At 32.8% G+C, this 27,788-nt stretch overlaps 1 pseudogene; it reads right to left on the bottom strand.

The window, feature by feature from the left end:
• Positions 1-15,253: 15,253 nt before the first annotated feature.
• Positions 15,254-25,822, bottom strand: LOC145098301 (uncharacterized; annotated as a pseudogene).
• Positions 25,823-27,788: the final 1,966 nt, after the last annotated feature.

Here is a 27,788-nt window from a genome sequence, read left to right as displayed (position 1 = left end):
GTTGATGACCCGCGGTGCATGGAACTTGATGACAATGATTCCTGCCCCTCCCTTTAATCCCATTCTTTTTCGGAGGGCAAGAATTATTGAAGATTATGGCGGTGGTCATTATGCTATCCCGCATGACGATCCGGTGGTCGATCCCGAGGCACCAGGAAGGAGGGTTAGATCGAGACATGAGCGGGAAGTGGAGGAGGAACCGCCGGTGATTCCGGTGGACAATGATGAAGTACCAATGGATTGGTACAATGTCGAGATGAGGCGGTTACAAGACCAAATGGCGAGGGGTATTAATTTTAGCAATGAATCCCATGTGCGGCTTTTTGACCATTTCCATATTCCACACATTGATGGGGGTAACTTCCCCTACATACCATCTTGGGATGAGATCATTAATGCAAGGCGGAGTGGAGCTGGTGGAAGCGAGGCTGCGCATGGCCATGATGAGGAAGAAGATGATTAGTTTTTTTGTTTAATGGAACAATTTTCAATTTATTTTTTGTTTTGTTTGGTGTGTTTGAATTTTTAGTTAAGACTTTTATTTTTATGCTTGATGTTTTATTTGCCTTGATGACTCTCAGATTTTGGATTAGGAATGCTTGCATAAAGGGTTTAGAGTTTGAGAGAGAAAGAAAAAAAGAGTGGAAAAGAATCAAGAAAGGGTGGAGTTTAGAGTTAAGGTGTCGAGTCCGGTCCTAAGGGAAATGAGTGAATAATTCTAGAGGTTAAGGGAAGTTCTTGAGATTTATCAAAGAGTTGGAACAAGTGCAAAACGTGAATTTTTCCACCCAGCGATGACTCTCCGAGTGCAATTAACGGACTCGACGAGTCGCTTTATATTTTCACACTTTCGAAGCTTTCCGCGACTATACTCGACGAGTCGTTTATATGACTCGACGAGTCACTCATTTTTATACAAAGAAGACTGCTGATTCGATGTTGTTGAACATACCGCTTGACCACTTATTCTTCCCGATCAATTCCTGAAGATTTTACACTACTTTTCCTGCATATTTGTAGCTGCCCACATGTGATTTGATGTCCAAGACGTGGATGAGCTGTTTCCATGTCTAAAGCAAATTGAAGTTGGAGTTGAAGAAAAGAGATATCGACCTAACGACTGCTACCCCAGGGGAGTTTGTTCTAATTCTCTCTACATTTCATGTTTGTTATTTTTCATGCATAACATGCAATGAGGACATTGCATAAATTAAGTGTGGGGTAGGGGGTTGATGTCGTCTTATTAAATGTAGAATCCTAATGTCCTAATTTAGGTTAATTTTTAAAATTGCTGCATACCAAAAATGTGACTTAGGAATTAATTTAGAAAATTTTGGTAAAAAGTAATTAGAATTCCATGTTAGAGTTGTGTGGATGATTGCATGAAAACTCAAATGTTTAGTTAAGCCTATATACGTTCTAGTGCATTTGTGGCTTCCTTATTCAAGTGAAATCATGGGACAAAAACACGACCTTGCTTAGCCCGAAGGATGCAATATGTTTAGCATCGTGTACCAGAAAAGTATCCAGGAAAATTATTATCGTTAGCCAATAAAGGTTGAAGTTGAGCTCCCCTGCTTAAGCATGTAGGATTTTGAGTGAAAAAAGTGAGGTACATGTAAAAAAAGATAGAGAAAATAGAGAATTACAAGAAAAGTTTGAAGAATTTTGGAGCAACTAAAGTGAAGATCAAAAGATCAAAATTCCAAGAGTTCAAAAATGGAAGATACCAAAAAATCAAACAACAAGGTAGTGAATTCACAGAAATCAAAGATCAAATTATCAAGGAAGTGAAGAATTCAAAAGAGCTCCATAGTGGTATCATAAATTGTAATTCTAGATTATGTATGCTTGGGTTGCTCAACTAAAAATACCTTGAGGATAGGAGGTTCTCTGCGGATGGATTCGGAGGGATGCATAAAATGAGCATTGTTCGGGATAAGTGGGCGAATGTTTATGAGGATTGTGAGTATTTGGAGTATGGGGGTTATTAGGAAAATTTTTAGACACAAATGCATGCGTTGCGGTCTTGGCATAATGGCTGGGTTAGATTGGAGTTGTCTTATGTGATTCTAATGTGTTAAAATTCAGTTTTGCTTGGGGGCAAGCAAAAGTCAAGTGTGGGGTATTTTGATATTTGCATAATTAGTTATATGTTAGCATACAATTTTATTCATTTTTAGCTAATTAATTGCATATCATGGACAAAAGATACTTAAAAGTGTTTGAATTGTGTTTTCAGTTCCAAAAGTGAAGCTCGGAAGCAAAAGGAAGCAGGAGAAGCGGTTGGGAGCTCGGGAATTGAACAAAGAAGAAAACCACCAAAAACAACACCTACTCGGCAAGTAGGGTTGACTACTTGGCGAGTCCGATCGAAGAATCGAGAAGATAAAGACTCCGTGACTTATCATGTACGGGAATCAAGGGATGGACTCGGCGAGTCGGCAATGGACTCAACGAGTCGTTTCGCATCTATAAAGATAACTTCTCAGATCGACATTAGATATTCTAAAACCTTTTTGGAGAAAATAGTTGCGATTGGAGAGTCATAAGAACCCTAGAGAACGAAGATACAACCTAGAATTCAATTCCGAATGAGATTTGAGGCAAATTCTCATCATTCTACTTAATCTTTTGTTTTCCATTATGGCTAGACAATTAGAATTCGTTTTATTGCTGTTAATTACCTCAATCATGAGCTAAAACTCTTAAACTTCTGTTTGGGGATACAATATTGATATTATGGTTTGATTTATGGTAGGATTAATTCGATGTTGGTGATTTTGTTGATTTTAGCTTGTTAAAGAACCTTGTGTGTGAATGATAACTATTTTTCTGTTAATAGGAAGATAATTAATTAGTATGAACATCTTTTAATTGTCAACCTCATATGCTTATGTGACCACTTCATCATATGACTAGGATTAATGAACATGAAACTAGAATTAATAAGAAAAATAGGTAAATTCATATATGAGCTTGTGTGATGATCATCAACAAGAGGTTAACTAAAGGACCAAATTAGTTATCTATTACAAGTCTAAATTAACCTGAATAAATAATCTAGTGAATCAAATTAAATTAGACAACTAATCACTGTTTGAGTTAGTTTGTTCTCTAATGATTAGTGCAGCGAACGTGAATCTAATCACTTGAATCGGTAACCAATAGAAGAATTAATCCATTGCACTATTACCATAATATCAACCATAGGATCAATTGAGTTGAACTAAACAGGAGTCCTTCCCATTATTGAATTTAGTTAAATCTTTGTTTTTCTAGTTTTTAGTCTAAGTGATAGTTAGTAAGTTTCTAGTCTATTAAAACTAGAGAAAACCCTTACTTATTAATTAATTTAGATAAAATTAGTCTTTAGTTTTAATTTACCGTTCCCTGTGTTCGATACCCTACTTGTTTAACTGTACCACAATTGATAGGTCCACTGCCTTTGTGTGTTCATTTTATAATTAAAAGTAGGTTTAAAACGAAGTGAGTTTACACACATCAAGCGTCAATTTCTTAAATCATTGTCACACACGATTTAAGAAAATAATATTTTCACTACGTAGTTGCACTAAACGATAGCACTTGGAAGCAGGGTCGAATCCTCAGTGACACAACTTAATGGTTAATGCCTCTTCGCGTAAGGCACATACTAGTTATTTAACAAAAAAAATATTAAAAGGGGTTTTTTTAATTTATAACTAAAACTATAAAATGTAGTGAAATAAACTAAATGAAACCAGTAATAAAAACGAATTCAGCTCCGCTACGACTTTCCTGATCATGCAATCATCCAAGATCTGGTTATTCAAAATGCGTTCTATATCTAAACTGCTACTGAGAAAAACTGGCAAGCTCTAGCAAAATATCTTTTACCTAGTTAAATTAAACAAATCAAGTTCTTTAGTTAACCCTAACTTTTTACTGTCTACTTAAACAAGCTCTTAATTAAGATCAGAAAAGTTGCATTAAGATCTATGTCAAAATTCTCAGCAATACCAAATACTTCTCAGAAGCTCGAATTCGTAAAGGTATCAAATTTCGGTTTATATCAAAGTTAAATCCTAACACGGAACCAATTTGATACTTGTTACTTATTACAAATTGATAAGAACAATTACGAATTCTATTAACTGACTAAGTGAAATCATTGAACCCTAATTAGGTGGTTAGGCTAACAAGATTTAAAAATAAACCAATTCATTAATCTCAAAACTGAAACAACTAGATAGAAGCACACAATGAAAACCAAATCTAATAACTGATCACATGAAAAGTACTAGTCTATTGCAGAACTAAAAACTAGTGTTTGTCTATACATGGATAAAAACATGTCTAGGACAGTAAAAGAAGAAATCAAAATATTAACTCTTACTAAACTAACTGAGAGACACGATTAAAAGTCTTTAGATCTTCAAAAATCATAGAAATCGGAGAGGAATTTCTTCAGAAATCGTCTTTTTCGTCGTCTAGAGCTTCAGGAATCGGCTTTGGCGTCAAACTGATCATAGGGTTGTATTTATATTAATGCGGGTAACTTCCGGAGCAAGAATACAAAAAATGTGATCAATATATGAAAATGCGATCGCATTTTTTCCTAAATTTTCCCGATTCGTAGTTTAATGAAGTACGGTGCTTTTTTTGAGCATTTGGAGACTTCGACATGAAAATGTGCAAATTATGATGCTAAATTATGGAGCTTCAGGAATCGGCTTTGGCGTCAAACTTATCTTAGGGGTTGTATTTATATGAATGCGGGTAACTTCCAGAGCAATAATACAAAAAAATGCGATCAATATATGAAAATGCGGTCGCATTTTTTCCCAAATGTTCCCGATTCGTCGTTTAATGAAGTACGGTGGTTTTTTTGAGCATTTGGAGACTTCGACATGAAAATGCGGTCGCATATATAAGGAAATGAGATCACATTTTTACCCTTTTTTCTTCAGACTCGTATTTTTGACCCTACCAAACCTCCACTATCAAAACAATCGCAGATGTACAAAAATGGGATCGCATTTTTGGATTTTCGGCGCGATTCGGTTGTAATTATTCCATTTAAGCATTCCAAGTTATTCGTCAGCATCATTCTTCAATTCCAACTCCATGTAAGCTCCAAATATGCATTCAAGCTGCTCCCAAAGTACTACTCCACTCGAATTATCTGAAAACGACACAAAAACACTAGCAGTACGAGAATTATGACAAAAGACATCAGTTGAACATTATTTAAACTAATGACATGCAAATGTGCAAATTATGATGCTAAATGCTAATAAGAACTACCCTAAAAGATGTAGAAAATAGTATGTATCACCTAGGCCCTAAACTATGATACACTCAATTAGTCATGTCAACCTTCTTTGGATTCTTGATTTTGGATATTCGAATGCGATTAATTTTTATAATTTGAAGAAAACGCAATGTCTAGATTTTCAAATTTTATGATATATGATTTATTGTGCTTCTCTATCTTTAGGTTATTATTCATTGAGGAGGTGGCAGCTTCACATGATATTGTTGATCCCAAACTCAAGAAAGCATGTCCAAGAACCAAGGGTATTTAAAGTGCAATGTTGTAATAAATAAATAAAATGTTGTAAGGGTATTTATACAATGTTGTAAAAGTATTTAAAGCATTATTCATACAACGTTGTAAACAACATTGTATGAAATGTTGTAATGGTATTTAAAGCATTATTCATACAATGTTATGTACGTTTTACTCTAGTACCACCTCCAAAGTGCAATGTTGTAGTAAATAAATAAATGAATATAGGTTGTTTACTTTGTGTTTCTAAATGGGAATATTTTTTTTATTCGTTGTTTCTAACAAACTTCAACCATTTTGGACATACTACAATGTAGCAGGCATTGCATTTTCCATTGAGTTCATTAGACATGGTTTCATAACTACAATTTTATGTGAGTGTGTTTCTAAATGTAACTCAATTTATCAAAATTATTAACAAAAACCTAAAAAAACAGATCATATGACAGAATACAATACAAAAAAAAAAAAAAAAAAAAAAAAACAAACAAACAAACCATCCCATGGTTAAGCACAAGCATACCTCCTAGTTATCAAGATAAATCATGTTTACTAGGTTGATTACATTAATAGCAAGTTAAAACTAATATAAATTTTGTATTAATTATAGAATTTATAGATTATAAAGAAAAGAAATAAAAATGCATTTATTTAATTATACATATTATTTTATAAAAAAATATATGAGATATAATTGACATAAACGTGACAAATGAGTACAATTGTTTATATTTGAAGCAAATTTTAGAATTAAAAAAATGTGAGCAAAATATATTCTTATTTCTAGTAGGAGATTTTTAATATGAGTATTTTTTATAGATAATTACTATTTTTTATTAACTTTTTAATTGCATTACAATATAATTTTTACTAGGGCTAATGTCATAAAAACCCTCAAGTTTTCAGGGTTTTGTCGGTTTTGTCCAAAATTGAATTTTATGTCCGTTTTTACCCTAACATTTTCCAAAAAATGTTCGGTTTTACCCTTTTACCGGTGATAACAGGTTACCATTATATTAACTTCGCAAAAAAACCCTTAAGTTTATAGTTTTTTTTACGTTTTTACCCTTAAGTTTATAATTTTTTTTACACTTTTACCCTATGTATTTTTTTTTCATATTATACGTATTCAAGCAGAAAAATCATATGAATATGTATATTATGAAAAAATATATATACTTGGGGTAAAAGTGTAAAAAAATTATAAACTTAAGGGTAAAAACGCAAAAAAATGGTAACTTAAGGGTTTTTTTGCGAATTTAAAATAATGGTAACTTGGAAAACCTGTTATCACCGGTAAAAGGGTAAAACCGAACATTTTTTCGAAAATGTTTGGGTAAAAACGGACATAAATTTCAACTTTGGGCAAAACTAACAAAACCCTGAAAACTTGATGGTTTTTATGACATTAACCCTTTTTCTATTTTTTTTATTGTCCATTATATATATATATATATATATATATATATATATATATATATATATACACACACACACACACTAGTCGTTACCCGCACAAAGCAGCGGACGGCAAATAGTTTGTTTCAGCATATAATTTAATGTGGCGATTAGTTTCCTTTATGCACGAGCTAGTTTATTACGGCCTTTTTGCAGTCTGTTTTGTGTTGGATAGTTTATTTCAATAGATAGTTTCTACCTAGATGGATAGTTGGACAATACAGCGGAATTGTGGTAGGAATGTAAGATAATGAAAAGCGTTATGTGTCCCTCTTTTCTTTTCTTCCTTCCTTCCAAGTGAAACCCTAAAATCAAACACTTCAAAACAAGTTGTTAAAAATTAAACATAAACTTCACCCACACAAAATTTAAAATGAATGATGAACTATAAATCAATATAAATCAAAAGTTAACATAATTCTCATTATTGCAAAATTTTAAAGTTTTATTCGTTTGCAGGTTGTACATTGAAATCCAAGCATTCATTAATATTTGTTCTTAATAGTAGAGTATAGGTGATGTATATTTTTGGATTTGTTTGAGCCGTTTGTTTTAATTTCATTTACTTGTATACAACATATTATACGTTTGAATGACAATTCAATTTTTCAAATCAAACAAAAACATGACAATTTCATTATTCAAATCAATCGAAGACAATTTCATTATTCAAATCAATCGAAGACATGATAATAAAAGGGTTAATGACTTTAAAAAGGTAATTAAGTTTCAATATTATGCAAAATATACCATGTTTAAAAGTGACCAACCAACTTAAAAAATCGTTCACATAATACCATCTGAATTGACTTTTCTTTCTTATATTGCATTGTGTAGCCGGTTCTACAGATTATGAGGTAAAGATGACTGGAAAAAAATCAACGATTACTGTTCATCGTCCTCTTCATATCTTCCTTGCTTCCGTTCCAGCTCTAACCGGAGACCTTTGTCAGACCGGAGACCTGTTGTACCTCTCCCTTGCGTACTTCCTTTTTCGATCCAACAACCAAGCAACCCCTTGCATGCTACTGTTCATCGTCTTCTCCATCTAAAAACCTGCAACAAAAATCATAAAAGGAACCAACAAAAAAAAATGTTGCTGCTAACTGAGAAGTCGGAACCACCTCTTGCTGCTTTGCTTTGCTCCAAGAAACATCACCAAACGAACCGATTTTCCAGCCCCTGTTGGGATGGCTTTTTCAAGCCATATTCAAACCTCAGTAACCCATAGCCGAGAACCACCAAAACCCATAACCACCTCGTTGGTTCCAGCTGAGACCTGAGAGTCACCCTCGCAACCTCCTCATTCTCGCACCACCTCTAAACAAACTCACATGCTGCCTTTTTCGATTCAGTCCAACCGGAGACCTTGAAATCTACGGGATACTACCTTCGAAAAATCGAACACCATCACCACCTCTTACCTGTTTTAGCGGGAATCATCAAGAACTGAAGCTACTGTTCATCTTTTCCAATCGAAACCTTGAACAAAAAGAAAAATACAAGAGAATCCAAATATCAACTGTTCATTCATCTTTAATCTTTCTCTACTGCTTCTTTCTTCGTTTTTACCGAGAACCTAGCACCCGAAACCACCATCGAAAACCACCTCACCACCATCGAACCTACCTACTGTCACCACTCTTTTCCGTCGCCACCACTTCGCCGGTTCCAGCCGAGACCCGAGACTTCCTTAGCAGATCCTTCCCTTCGATTCCAAACTAACCCATCTTGAAAAAAATGGTCTGTGGGGATGGCTTTTTCCAACCATATTCAAACCACCCAAGCTACATTAATTCCATGTAGTAGACTAAAAAGCCACAGTAAGTGTTATTTTTTTTCTAGTAAACTGTACCTCAAAACCAGCTGAACCAGTTAGACAAGGGAACAGAAGAACAAAAGATCAATTTAGATGGTATTGTGTGAACGAAAACTTAAGTTCAATGGTATTTTGTGAATAGGATATACTTAAATGGTGTTTTTTTTAACAAAACTAAAACTTAGTTACATTTTTAATTCATTAACCCATAATAGAATGTCATGAGCTATTCCATTATCTTCTTCATTCCATTCGTTTGTGAATCCATTCAATCACACCAAACAGACTCCCAAGTTTAAAGTCCATGATTTAAAAGATTCAACTTTAGAATACAATTAACATTACCCAAAATACTCAGTTTGATTATGAGACCATGATCAAAAGAAACCAACTAACCTACAGAATCTGAATACAAAAACTACAGGTAATTCGAAGAGAAAAACAAAAGACGACAATCAATTTTGAACTCATATAGAAACCATGAAATTACTTACTGTTTTATTGAATTATTGTTTCAATTGCATCTGTTTGATCATCTATTTTGTTGACCTCCTAAATCCAAATCTTCACGGTTTTATCATTTTCCAGAGCACCTGAAGCAATCATATTCTCAATTAGGTGATAAGCAACTATTATTACCGCATTTGTGTGACCTTCAAGTTTTTGGACTATTTTTCTTGTTTGAAGTTCCCATAAGTATACACAATTGTCCTCTGAGCCACTCACGATGTATTTGCCATTTGTGATTGAAAATGCTGATGACATGGAGTATTTTGAGTTTGTGTGGATATTGTTAGTCTTTAAGAACTTGCCAGTTGATAGATTCCATAACCTCTGCATCAAAACAAAATGACATTTTTTAGGGAAATTGGTGGGATTCAATGTGAATATAAGGCCAATCAGATTCAAGGAAAAAGATTATCATTGTGAATACTATGAACAAGATATGTGTGACATCCCCATTTTCACGGCCAGAAAAGACCGATTTTGTTTATGTTTTATAAAAATCAGAGTACTTCTTTTCATAAAAATGTTGCGGAATTTGTTCCCAGAAAACATGATAAATACGTTATCAAAACATTTTCGAAGAAACGTATTTTATTTATTTTAAAACGTTTGGGATGTTATCGTCAATACAGAAACATAAGCATAAACAGAACTTACTAGTGATCTACATCTCTTTAATCTCTCAATGTAATGTGACTTCATGACAGCATCTGTGACATAAATAAACTGAGTGGGTTAGGTTGGAAAACCTGGTGAGTACATAGGGTTTTCAACCCACAATAATGTATTTATTATGTTTAAACAATCAAACAATCAATCCAATTACCCATCCCCATTATCTTCTTTAGTCTTAAGGATCTACCCTAAGAATCAGCTATTCCTCGTTCATTCATTCCTAAGTATCATCCTAAGGAATCGGCACGAAGTCCATCGTTGCCACGGTTTACACAACAGGCACTAAGTCTGCATAATCGTCAGGGCTTAGACACTAAGTCTGCATAGTCGCCAGGGTTTAGGCACTAAGTCTGCATAGTCGCTAGGGTTTAGGCATCAAGTCTGCATGATCACCAAGGTTTAGGTATCAAGTCTGCATGATCACCATGGTTTAGGCATCAATTCTGCATGATCACCAAGGTTTAGGCACCAAGTCTGCATGGACGCCATGGTTTAGAGTACACCGGGTGAACACATCGTTCACAACACGTACAGGTTGCGAGCCTGCTAGTGTTCCACTGGACTGTCTAGAATAGTCCGTGGTTGTCATCCATACTCTGCTGAATGACGGGACCATCATTTGGGAAAGACTTCTCACATCGTCCACCTCTCACCCTCACCTCGTGGTCTATAACACCTATCAACTCATCATCCACCTCATATTCCATCTATTACATCTACCCATGTTTTACCCCAACATTATCGTAGATATAAAATACATATACAGTTTAAATCATTTAAAACATGTATAAAATCGTTCATCTAGCATAGACATCAAGTACTCAGATAATATGCACACATAGCACGTAATTTATATAAAATACTTCATATCTATGTGTAAGATGAAAGTAACTATGCACTCACCTGGTAAGGTGGTGACTCGGCACTCGGACAGCACTTCGTTACTTCTTAAAACAATTTTTCCTTGACCAAAACCTAGTATTAATACCACTATAGTTTAGTTTTAACATTAATCGTGACTAATTAATAGTCTAGCTATTATTACTATTATATAAGCGTTAAATAACACTAAATATAACTCATAATAATAGCTCAAATAATTATTTTAAGGTCCTAATAATGTTACTATAATTAAATAAAAGCTATATTAAATATAGTATAGGCGTAACTCACTTACAGCGGGTTTTTATTAAAAACTGGGCTTCGCTGGAGCAGCGTTTCCGAGCCGAAAGCTTTTCTTCTCGGAGCTGTCGAGCGCTACGGGGCTTTCTTCTCGTGATAGGGAGGTTCCCTAGACTTGGGAGGGGTTTAGGGAGGTTAGAGAGAAGTTAGAGAGAGAAAAAAAAAGGTTTGAAGGTGTGAGGAAATAATGAAGAGTCCATCTCTTATTTATAGGAAGTGTATAGTAAAGTAGTCTCCAAGCTTCGTCCGTAACTTTTGCATACGAGCTCCGTTTTTGTCTGTCTTTTTACCGTTGAGTTCCTATTAATGAGATCTTCAACTTTCATTTAGACCTCGTTAGCTAATTCTCATTCTATCTCGGATTTACAAAACTGTATCGAATTCGCCGCGCTCGAAAAGTAGGGACTAAGCTTCTTCCATATCTTTCGCATACGAGCTCTATTATCGACGTTCTTTATATCCACGCGTTGGTATTTACGAGTACTACAACTTTCATTTAGATCCCGTTGGCTAAAAATCGACCGATCTAAAATTCAGATTTCGGGCTGTGCACTGTTATGCTAAATCTTAGAAAAATCATAACTTCCTCATACGAAGTCAGATTTGGGCGTTCTTTTTATCGATGTTCTTAGTTTAACATATTCTACGAATTTCGTTTAGAGCGCTAAGGCTAAATCTCGCTCTATCGTAAATTCACTATTTACGCTTCCCGACGTCGTGTTGGTTCCGTCGCGAAACTTCGACGGGCCATAACTTCTTCGTTATAACTTGGATTTCGGCGCTCTTTATATGTACGGAAACCTTGTAACATATAATACAACTTGTCTAAGATTATTTATTCTAAATAATCTTTTGCCGAAAAGTCATTTTCGACCCCCTATTATCCCTAAATTGACTAGCCCGGATCTACGGGCGTTACAATATGAATTACTGATGTCAAGGAAAAGAAATAAGAATTCACTCACCAGTGTACTATCCAGGGTACCTACAAGAAAAAAGTTTCCATTTGGGGAAAATTTGACAAAGCTAACAGGGGGGTTTTCATCATTGATCAGAGTCTTCATACAATACCCTGTGGATGCATCCCAAATCCTGCACAATCCATCTTAACTACTGGACACAATTAATGTCCAGTCTCGATTAAAGTTCACAGCAGTTACGGGATCAGAATGCGCAGGAAGTACCTTCAAGCATTTGTCAGATTTCACGTCCCAAACCCTACCTATCTCATCGAAAGAACCGGAGACAATCATGTTCGATTGAGGGTTGTAATTCACGCAGAAGACGTAGTTTGTGTGTCCAGTTAGCGTTTTGACGAGTGAGCTAGTGGATACATCCTAAAAGCGTACGGTTATGTCATCGAAAGTGGTGGCGAGGTGCTGAGCGCCGAATGAGAATGCGACGTCTAAGATTCCTTGTTCGTGCCTGATGAATTCTTGGATAGGAGATCCATCAAAGGTGGAACATGTGCGGGCGGTGTTGTCGGTGGAAGAGGTAGCGATTAGCTTGCCATCACCATTGGAGACTCAACATGATCAAATATGGCGTAATCATTCCTTGTTTTGATGTTGGTGTCAAGGGAATTAAATTTCAAGTGAATTTGCCATTAAATAAAAGAATTTTGTAACAAAAAATCGAAGAACAAATAGGGTTCCTATGGGTTTTATGGTTTGGTGAGGGAGAGAGAGAAGTTGAAGACCGGTGAACAAAATCTTGTGATGGTGTAATTGTGAGCATTGGGTTTTTGTAGGTGGTAGAGCCATTAAATTTGTTGAAGGCGTAAGGATATCTCGGCAACCAGGGATCTTTTTAATAACAATTTTAAAAATTATGTTGACTCTTTCTCGTTAAAAGATTTATTTTTTAAAAATTTAAATCCAGAACTATGTTAGGAAAGATAAGGACGATAGGTTTGAATGTTTGAGTATCTATTAAACATTGTACTTAATGCATTATATTTTGTAATTTAATGATGGTTAGTTGTACTAATAGATTAAGCACTTGGACCTCTTGATTCTATTTTTAGAAATAGTAAGGTTTGTATAATAATATAGTAATATATATATATATATATATATATATATATATATATATAGAGAGAGAGAGGGGAGGGTTCAATTGAGAAAAAAAAGGTTGAGAATGGGTGAATCATTCTCAGTCATTCATTTATTTTTGCCGCAAAAGTCTCCGTCGTACCAGCGGAAATGAGAAATGAATAGACATGTGTTTTCCAACAAAACATATTTCCTTAAACTATGTTAATTATTACCTTAATATATACAAAAACATAGTTTTTTCGTTTTTTTATTTTTAAGAAGCTATTTTTATTGAAAAATAATTTTAAATATACCAAATTCATGATTTTTTTTATTCTCTACAAATAGAAATCCATATTGATATAGTTTTAAGATAAAATAAATTTTTTTTTATATATTTTTAGCTATCTTTATTCATAAGTGAATAAAAATGTATCAGGTTTTATTACAGTACATTCGTTATTCACTTATGAATAAAAAGTATAATTATTTTTTTGGCAATTTAAGTATCATTCATCTATGAATATATAATTTAATAAACATAGTATATTCATATTTAAATATTGGACGATGCATTCACTTGTGAATATTAACATAATATATTCACTTGTGAATATTAGATGGTATATTCACTTATGAATATTAAATGATATTTTCATATGTGAATATTACATAGTATATCACATGTGAATATTACATAGTATATTCACTTGTGAATATTACACAGTATATTCATATATGAATATTACAAGGTATATTCACTTACCCCGTCTCTTTTTATCATCTTTGTCTCCTAAACACTGGAAGTTTTAACTCAATACGTGAGTGTTTGTTCATAGATCCTAGATTTTTTTTCATGTTTTTTACTTTGCTTTCATATAGATGACCATGAAAAAGAATACAAATCTTGGAAAACATGAAACACCTTCATCTCCACATGAGTTTTTCCCATCTGGAATCGAATATGCTAGAAAATACTATCGGGTAATGAAGTCACTTATACAATCATGTTTTTTGTTAAATATATGTTATTTTATGCCTTATTATTTTGGGAAAACCTTAGAAAAACCCAACATATTTTCATCAAATCCTTAAAAAAAACCACTATATTGTTTTTTTTACGCTAAAACTCTTATATTTTTTAAAATGTCTAATCTAAGGCTTTGAGTTCGGTAAACCCTAGATAACAAAAAAATGTTAGGTAATCGCTTCTCAACTATTTGATGGTTACAATCCATTAAATTAAAATTTTCAAAAACATATAATGGTTTTGATGTACTAAAAAATAAAATAGTGGGTTTTTTTAATTTTTTGATGAAAATGGATTGGTTTTTCTTAGGTCAAAAAGACTTAAATAAGACTTTCACAAAATATAAGGGTTTTAATGCACTAAGAAATAATATAGTGGCTTTCTTAAGTAATAGATGAAAACATGGTGGGTTTTTATGAGGTTTTCCCTATTATTTTTAATTTAGTTCGCTATTTTTCTCTATGGTTTTTCTGATTTTCTTGAGTTTTGTTGTTGTAGAAGATGCAAAGAATCAAACTGATCAAATTAAAAAAATTCATCAGCATCTTTACTTTTCTCTCTCTCTCTCTCTCTCTCTCTCTCTATATATATATATATATATATATATATATATATATATACTAGGTTAAAACCCGTGGAACCCACGGGTGCTATTTCTAAATTGAATTTAAAAATTAATTATTTAATAAAATAATATTTCAATAATTCTTATAACTTATAAATTGTAATATTGAATATTTCAATAAATTTTTTAATTTGTAAGTATTTAATTACAAAGTAAATGAGAAGTATTTAATTTGGAATGAAGATTTTTGAAAACTCTTTTTTTGATGCATGATTCTTGTTGGACATATACAGATGATGCATTACCAATGTGTGTAATGAAATTAACATAAAATACAACAATATGTAATTATAAAAAAAATACAATAATATGATGGATTAAGTGTGATTTGCTAAAATTGAATAAAACGACGTTACAAAAAAGTTGGCTACAAATTTCGAAAAACTTCCTTATAAACAACATTGGAAGTTTTATTTGTGAGTTTGCCATCTTTATCTAAAATTAATAATTTTAATCCCTCTCTGCTCTGAACTCTAGATAAGGCAACATACAATTGTCCATGTGAAAAAACTGGATCTTTCAGAAACAAACCAACCTTTGATAACGATTGTCCTTGACTTTTATTAATAGTCATTGCAAAACATACGGCCAAAGGAAACTGTCTTCTTGTGAATTTGAAGGGAATCTTTTTTTCTGATGGGGTTAAAGATGTTCTTGGAATAAAAGTCTGATTTCCAATATTAGTTCCAGTTATTATACGTGCCTCAATAACACGTTTGCCCAATGATAACACCTGTAGTCTTGTGCCATTACATAAGCCGTTTTTCTGATCAATATTTCTCAGTAACATTACCGAAACACCAATTTTTAAAACTAACTTATGATTTGGTAAACCGGATACTTTGAGACCATTTAATACATCAGGAGAGTATAGATTTGCATCAAATTGATCATGGAGAAATTCGGATTCACATATGCTGTCTGAACTTAAATATTCAACTTCATCTCCTAGAAACTTCTTAAGCAAACGGTCGTTTATTTCCTGGACAACTTCATTTTTCGGAGCAAGTATCGCTCTTTCTTGGAAATAATTTATATCGCTATAGTTCTCTAAAATTGAAGGATATACAAACTCAATTAAGGAACCTATAGGATCATGTGAATCGTTAATGAGAATATCATCCGGAATATCGATAATCGTTTCACCGTCGTTCGGACCACCAAGTTTTCCTTCTCCTATATCCAACAACCAATTTGCAAAATCTCTTATTTTTCCTATATCTGATTGATCCCTTCCAACAGTTAGCCTCATGTTTTTTGTTAATCTATGGACTTTGCAATGTTCCCATAAATATGAAGAACTCAAAGAAGCATTTACAATGTTCTGTCTACTGCCACCCGGAACAACAGGTAGAATCTGTCTAAAATCTCCTCCAAAGACAATAACTTTCCCTCCAAATGGAATATTTGAGATTGTTGAATTTACGCACCTTAGTAAATCCTTAAAAGTTCGATCTAAAGCTTCAAATGCATGCTTATGGACCATAGGTGCTTCATCCCAAATTATTAAAGAGGTTTTTCTTATTAAGCTTGCCAACTCACCGTCTAGATTCACTACTAGAAAAAAGGCATTTTACGACGCTCATTGCGCGTCGTAAAACGCTCAGACGACGCGCAAATGCGTGTCAAGGAAGGCTCTGTCATAAAGAGAGACGACGCGCTTTTGCGCGTCGTCTATAGACGACGCGCATTTACGACGCGCATTTATGACGCGCATTTACGACGCGCGGTTACGACACGCAATGCGTATCAAGGAAGGCCCTGTCATAAAGGAAGACGATACGCATTCGCGTGTCGTAACCATACGACGCGCGTGTTAATGACACGCAATGCGTATCAAGAAAGCCTCTGTCAAGAAAGGTCATGTCATAAATGAAGATGACACGCATGTTTGCATATCATAATTTTAAATGTTAAAAAAAATTATTTTTTATAGATTTACTAATTTTCAAATTAAATTTTCATTTAATGCCTCACAATATAAAATAAAATATCATATACAAAAAATATAATCCATTTCATAAAATTTAATGTCTTACAATTCTATTTCTTACAATATATAAATTTACATGTAAAAACATCTCTACAGTCTACATGTTTCATGCTTGATTTCCATCTTTTATCGTTTTTAAAAACAAAAGTTCTAACAAGAAACCTTCTTTTAGTAATGCAAGTGATGCTCTTGATAAGCTGATATTCTTAAGTGTAACGGATCCCTCATTACTTGGAGATGCTGGTGAGCTTGAAATCCAAATTAAACCTGATCCAGAAAAAGGGACAATCACAATATCATAAGATTACTTACTTTTCTTCATTCTTGAATCTTTCCTCATAAAATACAACTCTACAAGAGATTTATAAACCTTTTTTTACCCTTATATTAAAAGTGCAGTAGTAGGCATCAAATGAAATGTACGGTAAATGAGGGAGAGAAGCCACTTCTCAAAAGTAGTCAATTATTGAAATGTACTATTTCCTTTAAGGTTTTCAAGGATAAAATTGACATTTCTCAAGGTTTAGGTATCACTTACCAAATAAAAGCATTTCCGCAGACTAGAGCAATGCATGCATTCCATCGTACACAACAACATTTAACAGTTTATAAGATAGAAGGTAACCAATTAAGGTTGTAATGTTATTTTTCTTTATTTTTGAAATATGAAAGGAAATGGGAATAGATCTTAAGTTCAGAAGGTATGACCGATCTGTTAAATTGTCGGCTTAAGCCCACAGCAAATTTGCATATAACAATGAATTCCTGCCATGAAAAAACTTTATTTAATAAGATATGATGTCTACCCCATGAAATGGTCCCTGAATCTCCCCTTGAGGATCACAATAGTAAAGACTTAACTGTTCAGGCATGATGCCACTTGTTAACTGTTCACTTGTATTATCCTGCATATTTCTTGTCCAATATTGCTCAGAAGCTGGATTAACAAATACAGAGTTCGATTCATCAACAAGATTTGAATTGATATCAAATGAAGATGGCTGGACCATTCTAATATTAATGCTTTCATATACATGTTCCCATTGCTGCCAATTGATTGGCATTTGTCGTTACAAGGAGTAGCACGAGAAGTGATAAAACTATGAAAACACAAGGATGCAAATCTTGGTGATTTTTGGATTGTATTGATGCTTTAATTATAACAATCATCCAAACAGCTCCTTAATACTTTAATTATAACACAAAAGTCGTAAAACGCTCATCCAAACACCACCTTATACTACTCGACTTCCTCTTTAATACTTTAATTATAACAATCAAAATAAAGTAGTCAACACAAGTATAAATTCCCTATTCTCATCAAAGTTTGAAATTCAAAGACAATCAAGATAAATGGCAACTTCTCTAAATATTTTCACCATACCTTAAAGTACAGATGATGCATTCTCTTTTTCTCAATTTGCCAACTTCCTGAAAAATGTTTTATGATTACAACATAAACAAATAGATTCAGATGGTGATTTTCTTATTCTACTTCAGATTCAAAACCTATATGACATCCCATCTAAGATTAGTTATTATTTGCAGTTTTTACATCAATCATTATTCCCATTTCCCAACAACTAGAAAACATACAATAAGTTCACATTAAACTGACCTCTTATGTTCCATCAGGCTTGGGTTCATGCTTGCATATCTAGCTGTCCCTGTCAAATTCTTGTTCTCTCTGCAATTTATAAGATATAAAATTTAGATTGATTAGGGTTCACTTTTTTATGAATAAAAGATTGCTGATGAAAGTTTAAAAAAAAAATTCACTCACCTATATGGAATGTGCCGATGAGTTGAAGAGTCTCTATATTTCTTGGCTAGCCCGAAATCAATAGCATAGACCTGTAACATGTAGGTTTATATATGTTTTATGTATAAAACTATAAAAAAAAACAAAATGTACAATGAAATATGGAACAAATTATGGAATGAAACCTGATTAGCACGCCTCCCTAAACTCATAAGGAAGTTGTCTGGCTTTATATCCCTATGTAGAAATGATTTACAGTGAATAAATTCAACTCGGTTGATCTGCAACATATATAATCACATAAAAAACTTTTCCACTTACCAAGAGAAGGTGGCTTCAGTTCCCCTGCAACGTATTTTCCAATAACACCCCCACACCTACATATGTTAATTAAGTAAGAAAAGGTAATAGTCATGAAAACACACAAAAAGAACTTTCCTTTCATGGTGTCTAGATGGTGAAAAAGAAGAAGAAGAAGATTGAACATCTGTAGGGATCTTTTCATTTCCCTCCCCCTGTTTCAAAAATAAATAAATAAAATGTACCAGGACCTTCTATTTTCTTTATGGCTCATAATTATGTGAAATTATAAAGTGTAAAATTTCACTATATTGACACACCTGCAATAGAGGCTTGAGGACTTCATAAACATTTTTAACATTATATTTTGTAAGATTTTGAACAAAAATCAATAACTTAATAGTTTCAATCCATACTGCAATGTTTACTTTAACACTTTTTTTGCTAATTTCTTCAAGGCTTTATATAAATTTACTTATTATTAAATTCCATAAGAATTATTTATGAATGTTGTTCAAAATAACCCCTTGTAGAAGAACCCACTTCAGATTGCATCCTCAACTTGATATCCCAATTCCTTATTAAACTATTAAGATTCATATCTGTAACATTTTTTATATAAAGATTTAACAGTTTAAAGTTCAAAAAAATGTGATTAGCTTAAATAATTAGCAACTCTACAGTAACAGATCACAGATGTGACCGTATTGCTGGAATAGTTAGCAACTCTGTGGGGATGTCATTTCTTTACTAAGTTGAGTGAGAAGAAAAAAATCAGAGATATCCAAGAATTTAAGATCAGACATGTTGTCTATGTCGCTCTTTAGTAACAAAATGTCAAGTAATGTGCTTAAAAATGTGAGCTTGCTGCATCAGGTATGGCCGGCGTCATCAGGTTTCAAATGGGTTTTTACTTTCTTTTTCTTTTTTTCCATGTGGGGTACCAGTTAATGGACTTGAATTTTCCAAAACGTAATCAAGCATGTGTTGTACCATTGATGTGGAAACCTGTTTATAGCTTAGTAATTCAGATTTGACCCAAGATGGATGTACATGATTCCTGAAATAAAGTTAAGCTCCATGATTCCTGAGATGAAACCTAATCATTTTTAAATTCCAAACCAACTGTAGACTTTGTTGTAGCTATAATACTAATGTTACCTTATTACATCATTATAAAGTTTTATTACAACTTTCAAATTTTTCTACATTAAATGAAGAATTCAATCTGTTGTTTTAATGTTGACACTTGAGAGTATGTCTAAGCTCCCTACTTTGAGGACATCAATACAGAGAGTCTAATGGAATAATTAATGCAAAGATGTATTGCAACAACCTTTATACTCTCAGAGTTGTACTCCATCTCTAACATCATACTCTCATTATTGCCCTAATTAGAACAAGAGAAGGGGCAAAATTATCCCATGGAGAATCAGAGCAACCCATAGGAGTATTGCCACCATAACAAGGAGAAGGTAATCGTACATCAGATGAAGCACAAAGTAACATTGGTGATGGTGAAGGAATGGAAATAAAACAGAAAAAAAAAACAGAAACCCTAACCAACCTTGGTCGTTGAGATGATGGTGGAGCTTTTCCCTTGACGCAAAACCCTCCATGGTATCAAGCTCAATCTCTGTAGCCCTACGATCTGCCATGTCCAAATCTCTCTCGTCCTCTAGAGAATCGTCCAACCCAACCGACCTTCATAGCCATTTCTACTGATTTCCAACTCGATATCATAAATTATGTTTCGACATGAGAGTGTGGGGAGGTTTCAAGAAGAACAGAGCAGAAGCAACAACGCAAAAGATAACATTAGGTATCGAGGGCTAATCGAGTTTGATTAAAAAGGTTATAAAACTCGTAATAAAGGAAGACAAACCTCTGGAACAAATAAAGAAGTAGAATGTTGATGGTGATTGACCATGGAGTTTCGAGACCTTGACTTTAATGGAGCTATTGTTCTACTTGATATGGAAATCACTCTAAATTTGTAGTTGTGATACAGCTCTTCTATTGATTGAGAGGCTGAGAAAGTACTTGAGGAACTGAAGATCGAGGGAAGTAGATGAAGGGTTTTTGAACTGAAACCCTAGTTCCAACAATAGTCATGGTTCCAAAAACTGTACCCCTTTGATCAATTTCATGGCCTAGTGACCAAAAAACCTTCGATTTCACTAAGAACCGGAACCCTAGTTCCAACAATAGTCGATTTTTGGTATTTGATTGAGAGAGAGAGAGAGAGAGAGAAGAACGATTGAAAGAAGGTAGAGGAGAGCATGGCGGGGTTTTTAATTTTTTCAGAATTTCATTTCCCCCTTTCCCCCACTATTAAAGGATGGAACGCGCGTTCCATAAAAAAATATAAAGCGACATCCTTAGACGACGCGCATTTTATTATAGGTGCCCTCCGTGTTTTTTTTTTTTGACACTAATTTAAGGGCGCGCAATAATGCGTGTCTTCTATCCTTAAATTTTTTGAAGAGATGACATTTTTCTAATGTCACTCTCCTTTGCGTAACATAGATCAATGAGCGTCGTATTTTGCGCGTCGTAAAAGGCCTTTTTTCTAGTAGTGATTTATGTTACAAAAAGAATCCTCTGTAAGCTCAAATGGAATTATAAATCAAGAGTGTGTTGTTCTACCACCAGGCAATAATAAGGAAGCAATACTGCTTGAAGCAACATTTAATACAATATTTCCTTCAGATCTAATTGTTGCAGATATTGTTTTCCATAAAAAAGTTTTACCCGTTCCACCATAACCGTAAACAAAGAAGACACCTCCTTTATTTTCTTGAATAGCACTCATGATGTTTAGGAAAATATTACGTTGCTCATTTGTTAATGCAAGAAACATACGATCATATTCATTCTTTATCACGGGAACATCGTAATCTAGCTCCTCGGTGATAAGCTGATTGTTTGAAGAAGAAACGGATTCAACATCTGGGTATGGCATGTTTTTGAAGTTTTTGAGTGTAGAGTTGTTTCGAAGTAAAATTTGTTGTATTTCGAACAAAGTTAAGTTCTTAAGTTCATCTACTCCGAGTGACAATTCTGCACGAAAATATTAAATAATTAATAAAATTTGTCGTCGATATTTAATAATTTTATTAATAATGATTTAATGGTTGTTGAATAATAAAAATAAATTAATTTAAAAAAAATAAGAAAAAATGTTATACCTGCAGACTTAAATCTTTGTCGTTGTCTATATAGAATTCCATCTGCCAAATATTCCCATGTATTTTCCCAAACGACCTTTGGTTTTGACATACTATTACACATCAACAATGTAGCAAATAAAAAGCGTAGATAAAAACCAGATCCAGAATGACTTGCTTCTTTAATTGCATCAATGTATTCCTTGTCATCATCTAATAGCCCGAGTGCATAACAAGCATCTCTAAAAGAAGAATGTGTTTGACCATTTACCGTGCGAATATCATCAAATGATGTTGGTCCTTTTGCTTTATTTAAAAGAATCCTTAAGAAATATGCCTCACCTAGTTTAGGTGAAACAGAATGAATTCTACCGATGGCTTTTCCTACTTTCCTTCGCTTCCAAAACCGACCATTTAATATCCAAACAAACTTTGTAGGGAATTCAACATATGTGAGTTTTCGTGCTTCACTGTCGATTGCATTACATTTCATCCAAGTTGTGAACTTTGAAGCCGCAACAGAAGGTTTGTCAAGAACATCATCAATATCATCGTCTTCACCATATACAATCTGTTGTTGATTAGGAAGATGAAAAGGCAGTCTGACAACAGAAGGATATCTGCAATGAACATCATATGTAAAAATTTGCCATGATGCTTCACATGCTGATAAATATCTACAATCGTAATATTCAGCTATTTCATCGACCACATCATTATTTTCACATTCATTGTTGGTTGGTACAACAGCAACTGTAGCTCTATCAGGACCCTTATTATGTATTTAAACAAATACTTTATAGAAGATCCCTGATTGCACCATTCAATATTAATATGTGTCTGATATCTTTTCAATAGATATTTGTTGTATGGAACAACATTTCTATTATCCAACCTTACACCTGATTTTTCTACAAAATGACCATCGTTTCTTTGCCTATATAACGGAAAACCATTCTGATCTACAGACGAATGATTACTGAATTTTTTTGGAAAGTTTTTAGAGCACTTTTTATCCACCATGCATGAACAATTCATATTTTCAGCTCCACATGGACCATGAACCATAAACTCATTTACAAGTGAATACAATTCAGGATCTTCGATTCTGTCTGGTATCTCTGCTGAAATTATCGGATCGATAAGTTCAACAGTTGGTAGCTTGTTGTCAGAATGCATGAATAGACATATATGACTATGCGGCAAACCTCTTTTTTGGAATTCAATTGTATAAACATCTGTAAAAGAATTTGCCAAAAAAAAGTAAAATGTGATTAGATATTAAAACATATTTAAAATATAATAATAAGATCAATGTTTTATAAAAAATTTAAAAATATTGTTTTAATTACATGCTTGAACTTTGCTGAAAATTTGATTATCCCTTAAGTCTTTAATGAATGCATCAAGCTTGATCTTGAACAACCTACATAGTATATCAGGCATGTCTTCTGGTTGAAGTGAAGTATCCTTAAGAAACCTTTTAATCTCAGGCCATTTGGGATTACACGTAAAGGTTATGAAGAAATCAGGATATCCAAACCATTTGCATAGTGACATGGCATCCAAATAGTTTTGCAGCATATAACGTGCACCTCCGGTAAAGGATGAAGGTAATATGACATGTTGGCCGACATTCGAGATATCAGTCGTTCCTTGAGCTTTTTGGTTACGTAAATTTTCATAAGAATCACATCTAAGAACATGTTGTTGCCTATGTATGTAGTACATTCTCTCCGTTTCCATCATAGTGTAGGCATCTACCAGAAATTGTTGAAACAACCTTCTTGAATTAAGTATGAGAGAAAACGAATGATCTCTGTCTTGAATCCTATAAGCGAAATATTCTCTCATTGTACATTTTGCACGCTTGCTGTTGTTCGTAAATGACACACCTCTATGAAGAATGTCAACACTATAACCATCATCCCCATATGGAAATAGCAATGGATATTGGAGAGGAAGATACGAAGGATGCAATTCACTAATACGTTGTAGACAACCATTTTTTGTTTGAACGACGATATCCCTCTTCTCGATTGAATCTGAAATGTCACCAATTATTAAAGCAGCAACCTCAGAAGCAGTCGGTAGGTTATATGTTCTTCCATCTTGCTCCCTTCTCCCGATAAGTCGTAATTTCATATCAACTTCTGGATTTTTCTGAAAAGTATCTCTTACCATCCTATAAGATCTAACCAACACATTATTTGAATCCAACATCACCTTAATATCTTCAATAATATCACTATCAGTTGATGTTGATTGATCCTTTTGACCACTAAAACAAATATATTTATAAATAATATTAGTAATATATATATATATATATATATATATATATATATATATATATATATATATATATATTAATAATAATACTAAATTATGAATAAGAAGTTTGAGAAAATACCGAAAACATCTTTGTCTATTTGTAATTTCGTTGTCAGTGTCATAAATGTATAACTAAGAGAATTTTGGTTCCGATCCTTTTGCTGGCAAAAGACTTCCAATACTATGATAATTTTGACGACCCAATCTGAAAATGTATGGAGCGTTTCCTCTATTGATTCTCTATTGATTGAAGAATCAATTTTACCACCCATCGACGTGAAAGAAAACATTGAATTGTAACGTCGAATGTTTTTCATGAAATGTTTGCTTTTTGAGTCCATATTTCGGAACCTTCTTTCATAAGTCGGGGGTGCATTCTTTAAATCTGGAAGTTGAACTTTGTCGTAACCACAACATAATGAATAATCCGTGTTTCCCTTTTCTTTACCTCTAATGGATTCATTTCTCCATAATTTTGCACGACATGTTTGACATACAACAACTTGATCACCATGATCCAAATATTCTGTAAAATAAAAGCGTTGAATAAAATATCAATGAATTTTATAATTATATACAACATAGTATTTGAAATGTAAAATGGATATTATTTTTTGATTACCATTTGAGATACCAACTATAAGATTTTCATTGTTCACTTGATGTATATTTTCTACATCTTCTGTCAGATCAATCAATGGGATAGGGGATAAATGTCTTGTCTTCGTTTTTAATTTATGACATCCTGGATTTAACTTGATTGATGATGAAGAAGTTGTTACTGTGGATGCATTTTTTGATGTCATTTCATTTGAAAGTACATGGTACTGTCTTTTGTTTGCTAACTTGGAAGTGGTATATTTATCGAAACTAATGATATCTGACCAAAAAAAAATTTATATATTAAATAAATAAATAATTAAATATATATATATATATATATATATCCCGATTATATACATAATGGATAATAGTATATTTTAAAAACCATAAATAATTACCATTTCTATTGTTAGATAACGGATTTATAACATTTGTAATGTTAGAAAATGGAGTTCTAACATCTGTAAAGGAATGGCAGTATTGTATGGTTGTGTTATGCTTTGGAGGTGTTGTAAATGTATTAACATTTTGAGTTTGACGAACAATATTGATTGATTGATCTGCAAATAGAAATAAATTATAAAACTTGTAAATATATGTATAGAACAATATAACAGTATTTTTGAACAAATATTGTAATGATGTACTTGGAACGTTCGATGTTGTTTTTATTTTCTTCGATCTTTTATTTTCCAAATATATTTTTCTTTGTCTTCTTTTCTCTCTGGCCTGCATGTGGTACATCTTACTGTTGTTTTCTGCATAAGAAGACATAGGTTAGGATATGAAATGTGAAATTATGTACATAATATGTTTATATAATACAATTGAAGTTAGTTAGAATTAAATAAATAATGATAATAAAGTAAATGTATTTAAAAAGTTACCTTTATTAATTTGTTTATTAAAATGTGTAACAAAATTTGCAAATATTAATTTACTCTTTTATAATATATTTTAAACAATTTAGTCAATTGAAGATTTTTAAAATATTAAATAGTATAAAATAGAAATTATATATTTGTTTATATTGTGTAAAAGAGACTTTAAATAAAAATATTAAAGTTAACATGAGTCGGATTGTAGATATGGGTCCGAAAATAAGATTTGAAGCGGAAGCTTGTGTTGTAGTTGCAGAAATAACTCCATCAAAAGAAGTCTAGATGTTTGTTTACAACGACTCCAATCTTCCATAGACGGACGTCGAAGATTAGCAGTCAATGACTGTCCTCGATTCCCCCTAAATCGATCGCAATCAACAACGCATGAAAGGGAACCTAGAAAATCATGGAGATCTACGATACCGTGTAATCGTCCGATTTGGTCTCCGTCAGGATTGAAAAATACGATCTGAAGGTAGACTCTCCTTCTTGCTGTGCCACAATCAATTATTTCCCTGATGACCATCATGACTCATCATCCTCATTTCCAACCTAGGGTTTATTCGATTTACATCTGCTGTTTCCCCAATTTCAACCAATCGTGGGTTCGGATGATATCAGGGGTTAAAACCCTAGATCTCCATGGAATCAATGAAGGTAAAATTGTGTGATACACGAAAATCGTGATGATTATAAATTGCTTATTGATCTTAAACATCTATTCCCGCTTATTTTTTTACAATTAGAAAAACATCTATTCCAGCATATTGATTATTGTTGTAAATTTCAACCATAAATTCATAGAGAAAACAAAGTGATCTAAACTCATAATACTAACCTGACATATGGATATGGAAATCTTGCAGGTAGAACTGGAATGAGGATTAGAACTTTAATGAAGCAGATTGATGTAAGCTTAATGAAAAAAAAATCGCAGAAGCAATTGAACATTAAGAAGACGAATGAGGAGTTTCAAAATTTTGGATTTCACGTTTTGAGGTAAAGTTATATATATATTGGAAAAAGATTACGATTTTATGATTTTATTGTTGTTGGATCTTTGTTAGATAAAATTTTGTTCTTGATTTTTTGGAATTTAAAAGATTACAACTAAAAATTAGTTTAATATTCGAATTTCATCTAAAAATGGAGTATAGAATATTAGGAAATAGTAAATTGAATATAGGTTATTTATAGAAGATAAGTAAATATGCTGCAACCATTACAAAAATGTATGAATTAATTGAAGAGAATCAAAGATATAAATTTTGTTTACAATTGGTTATTGATTATTTATTAAAAATAACATATTTATCGTGAGAAAAATAATAGTTATTCTAAATAATAGACATAAATGTTCCATGTTTAAAATAATCAACATAAATATTATAAATAATAGACAATAAGAACACAACACATAGAAGTTGGTTTCTATTAAATGTAATTATTCAAATCTTGTATCTAGATTACATAAATGGTCACTACATTTTAAAACTTAACTTACATCTTCCACTTTTAAACATAGCAAAACATGAAGAGGTTACAAAGTTCCAAATTTTAAGCACCCGAACCTTGATATGCGATTTTTCATCTATCTGGTCAATGTTATTTAGGTAAACCTTATTTCCTATTTCCGTTTTCTGCAAGAAATTTAATCATTATAGAATTGTAAGGAAAATTAGCAACCTTTTAGAATGTACAGAACATCCTAACCAATAAGTAAAACAGAAAAATTAAAAATCAACACATGACAATAACAACTGACTTAATATACTCATAAATTTTTAGATTCAATAATTCATTTTATAATAAAATGGAATACAAACAAAACCAAATAATTCATATGAAATAATGTTTTA

This window comes from Lactuca serriola, chromosome 4 (genome assembly GCF_051521515.1).
Source record: "Lactuca serriola cultivar US96UC23 chromosome 4, Lser_US96UC23_V15, whole genome shotgun sequence".
Lineage (NCBI taxonomy): Eukaryota > Viridiplantae > Streptophyta > Magnoliopsida > Asterales > Asteraceae > Lactuca > Lactuca serriola.
The sequence above is the reverse complement of the archived record's forward strand: the minus strand, read 5'-3'. Positions and strand labels throughout refer to the sequence as shown.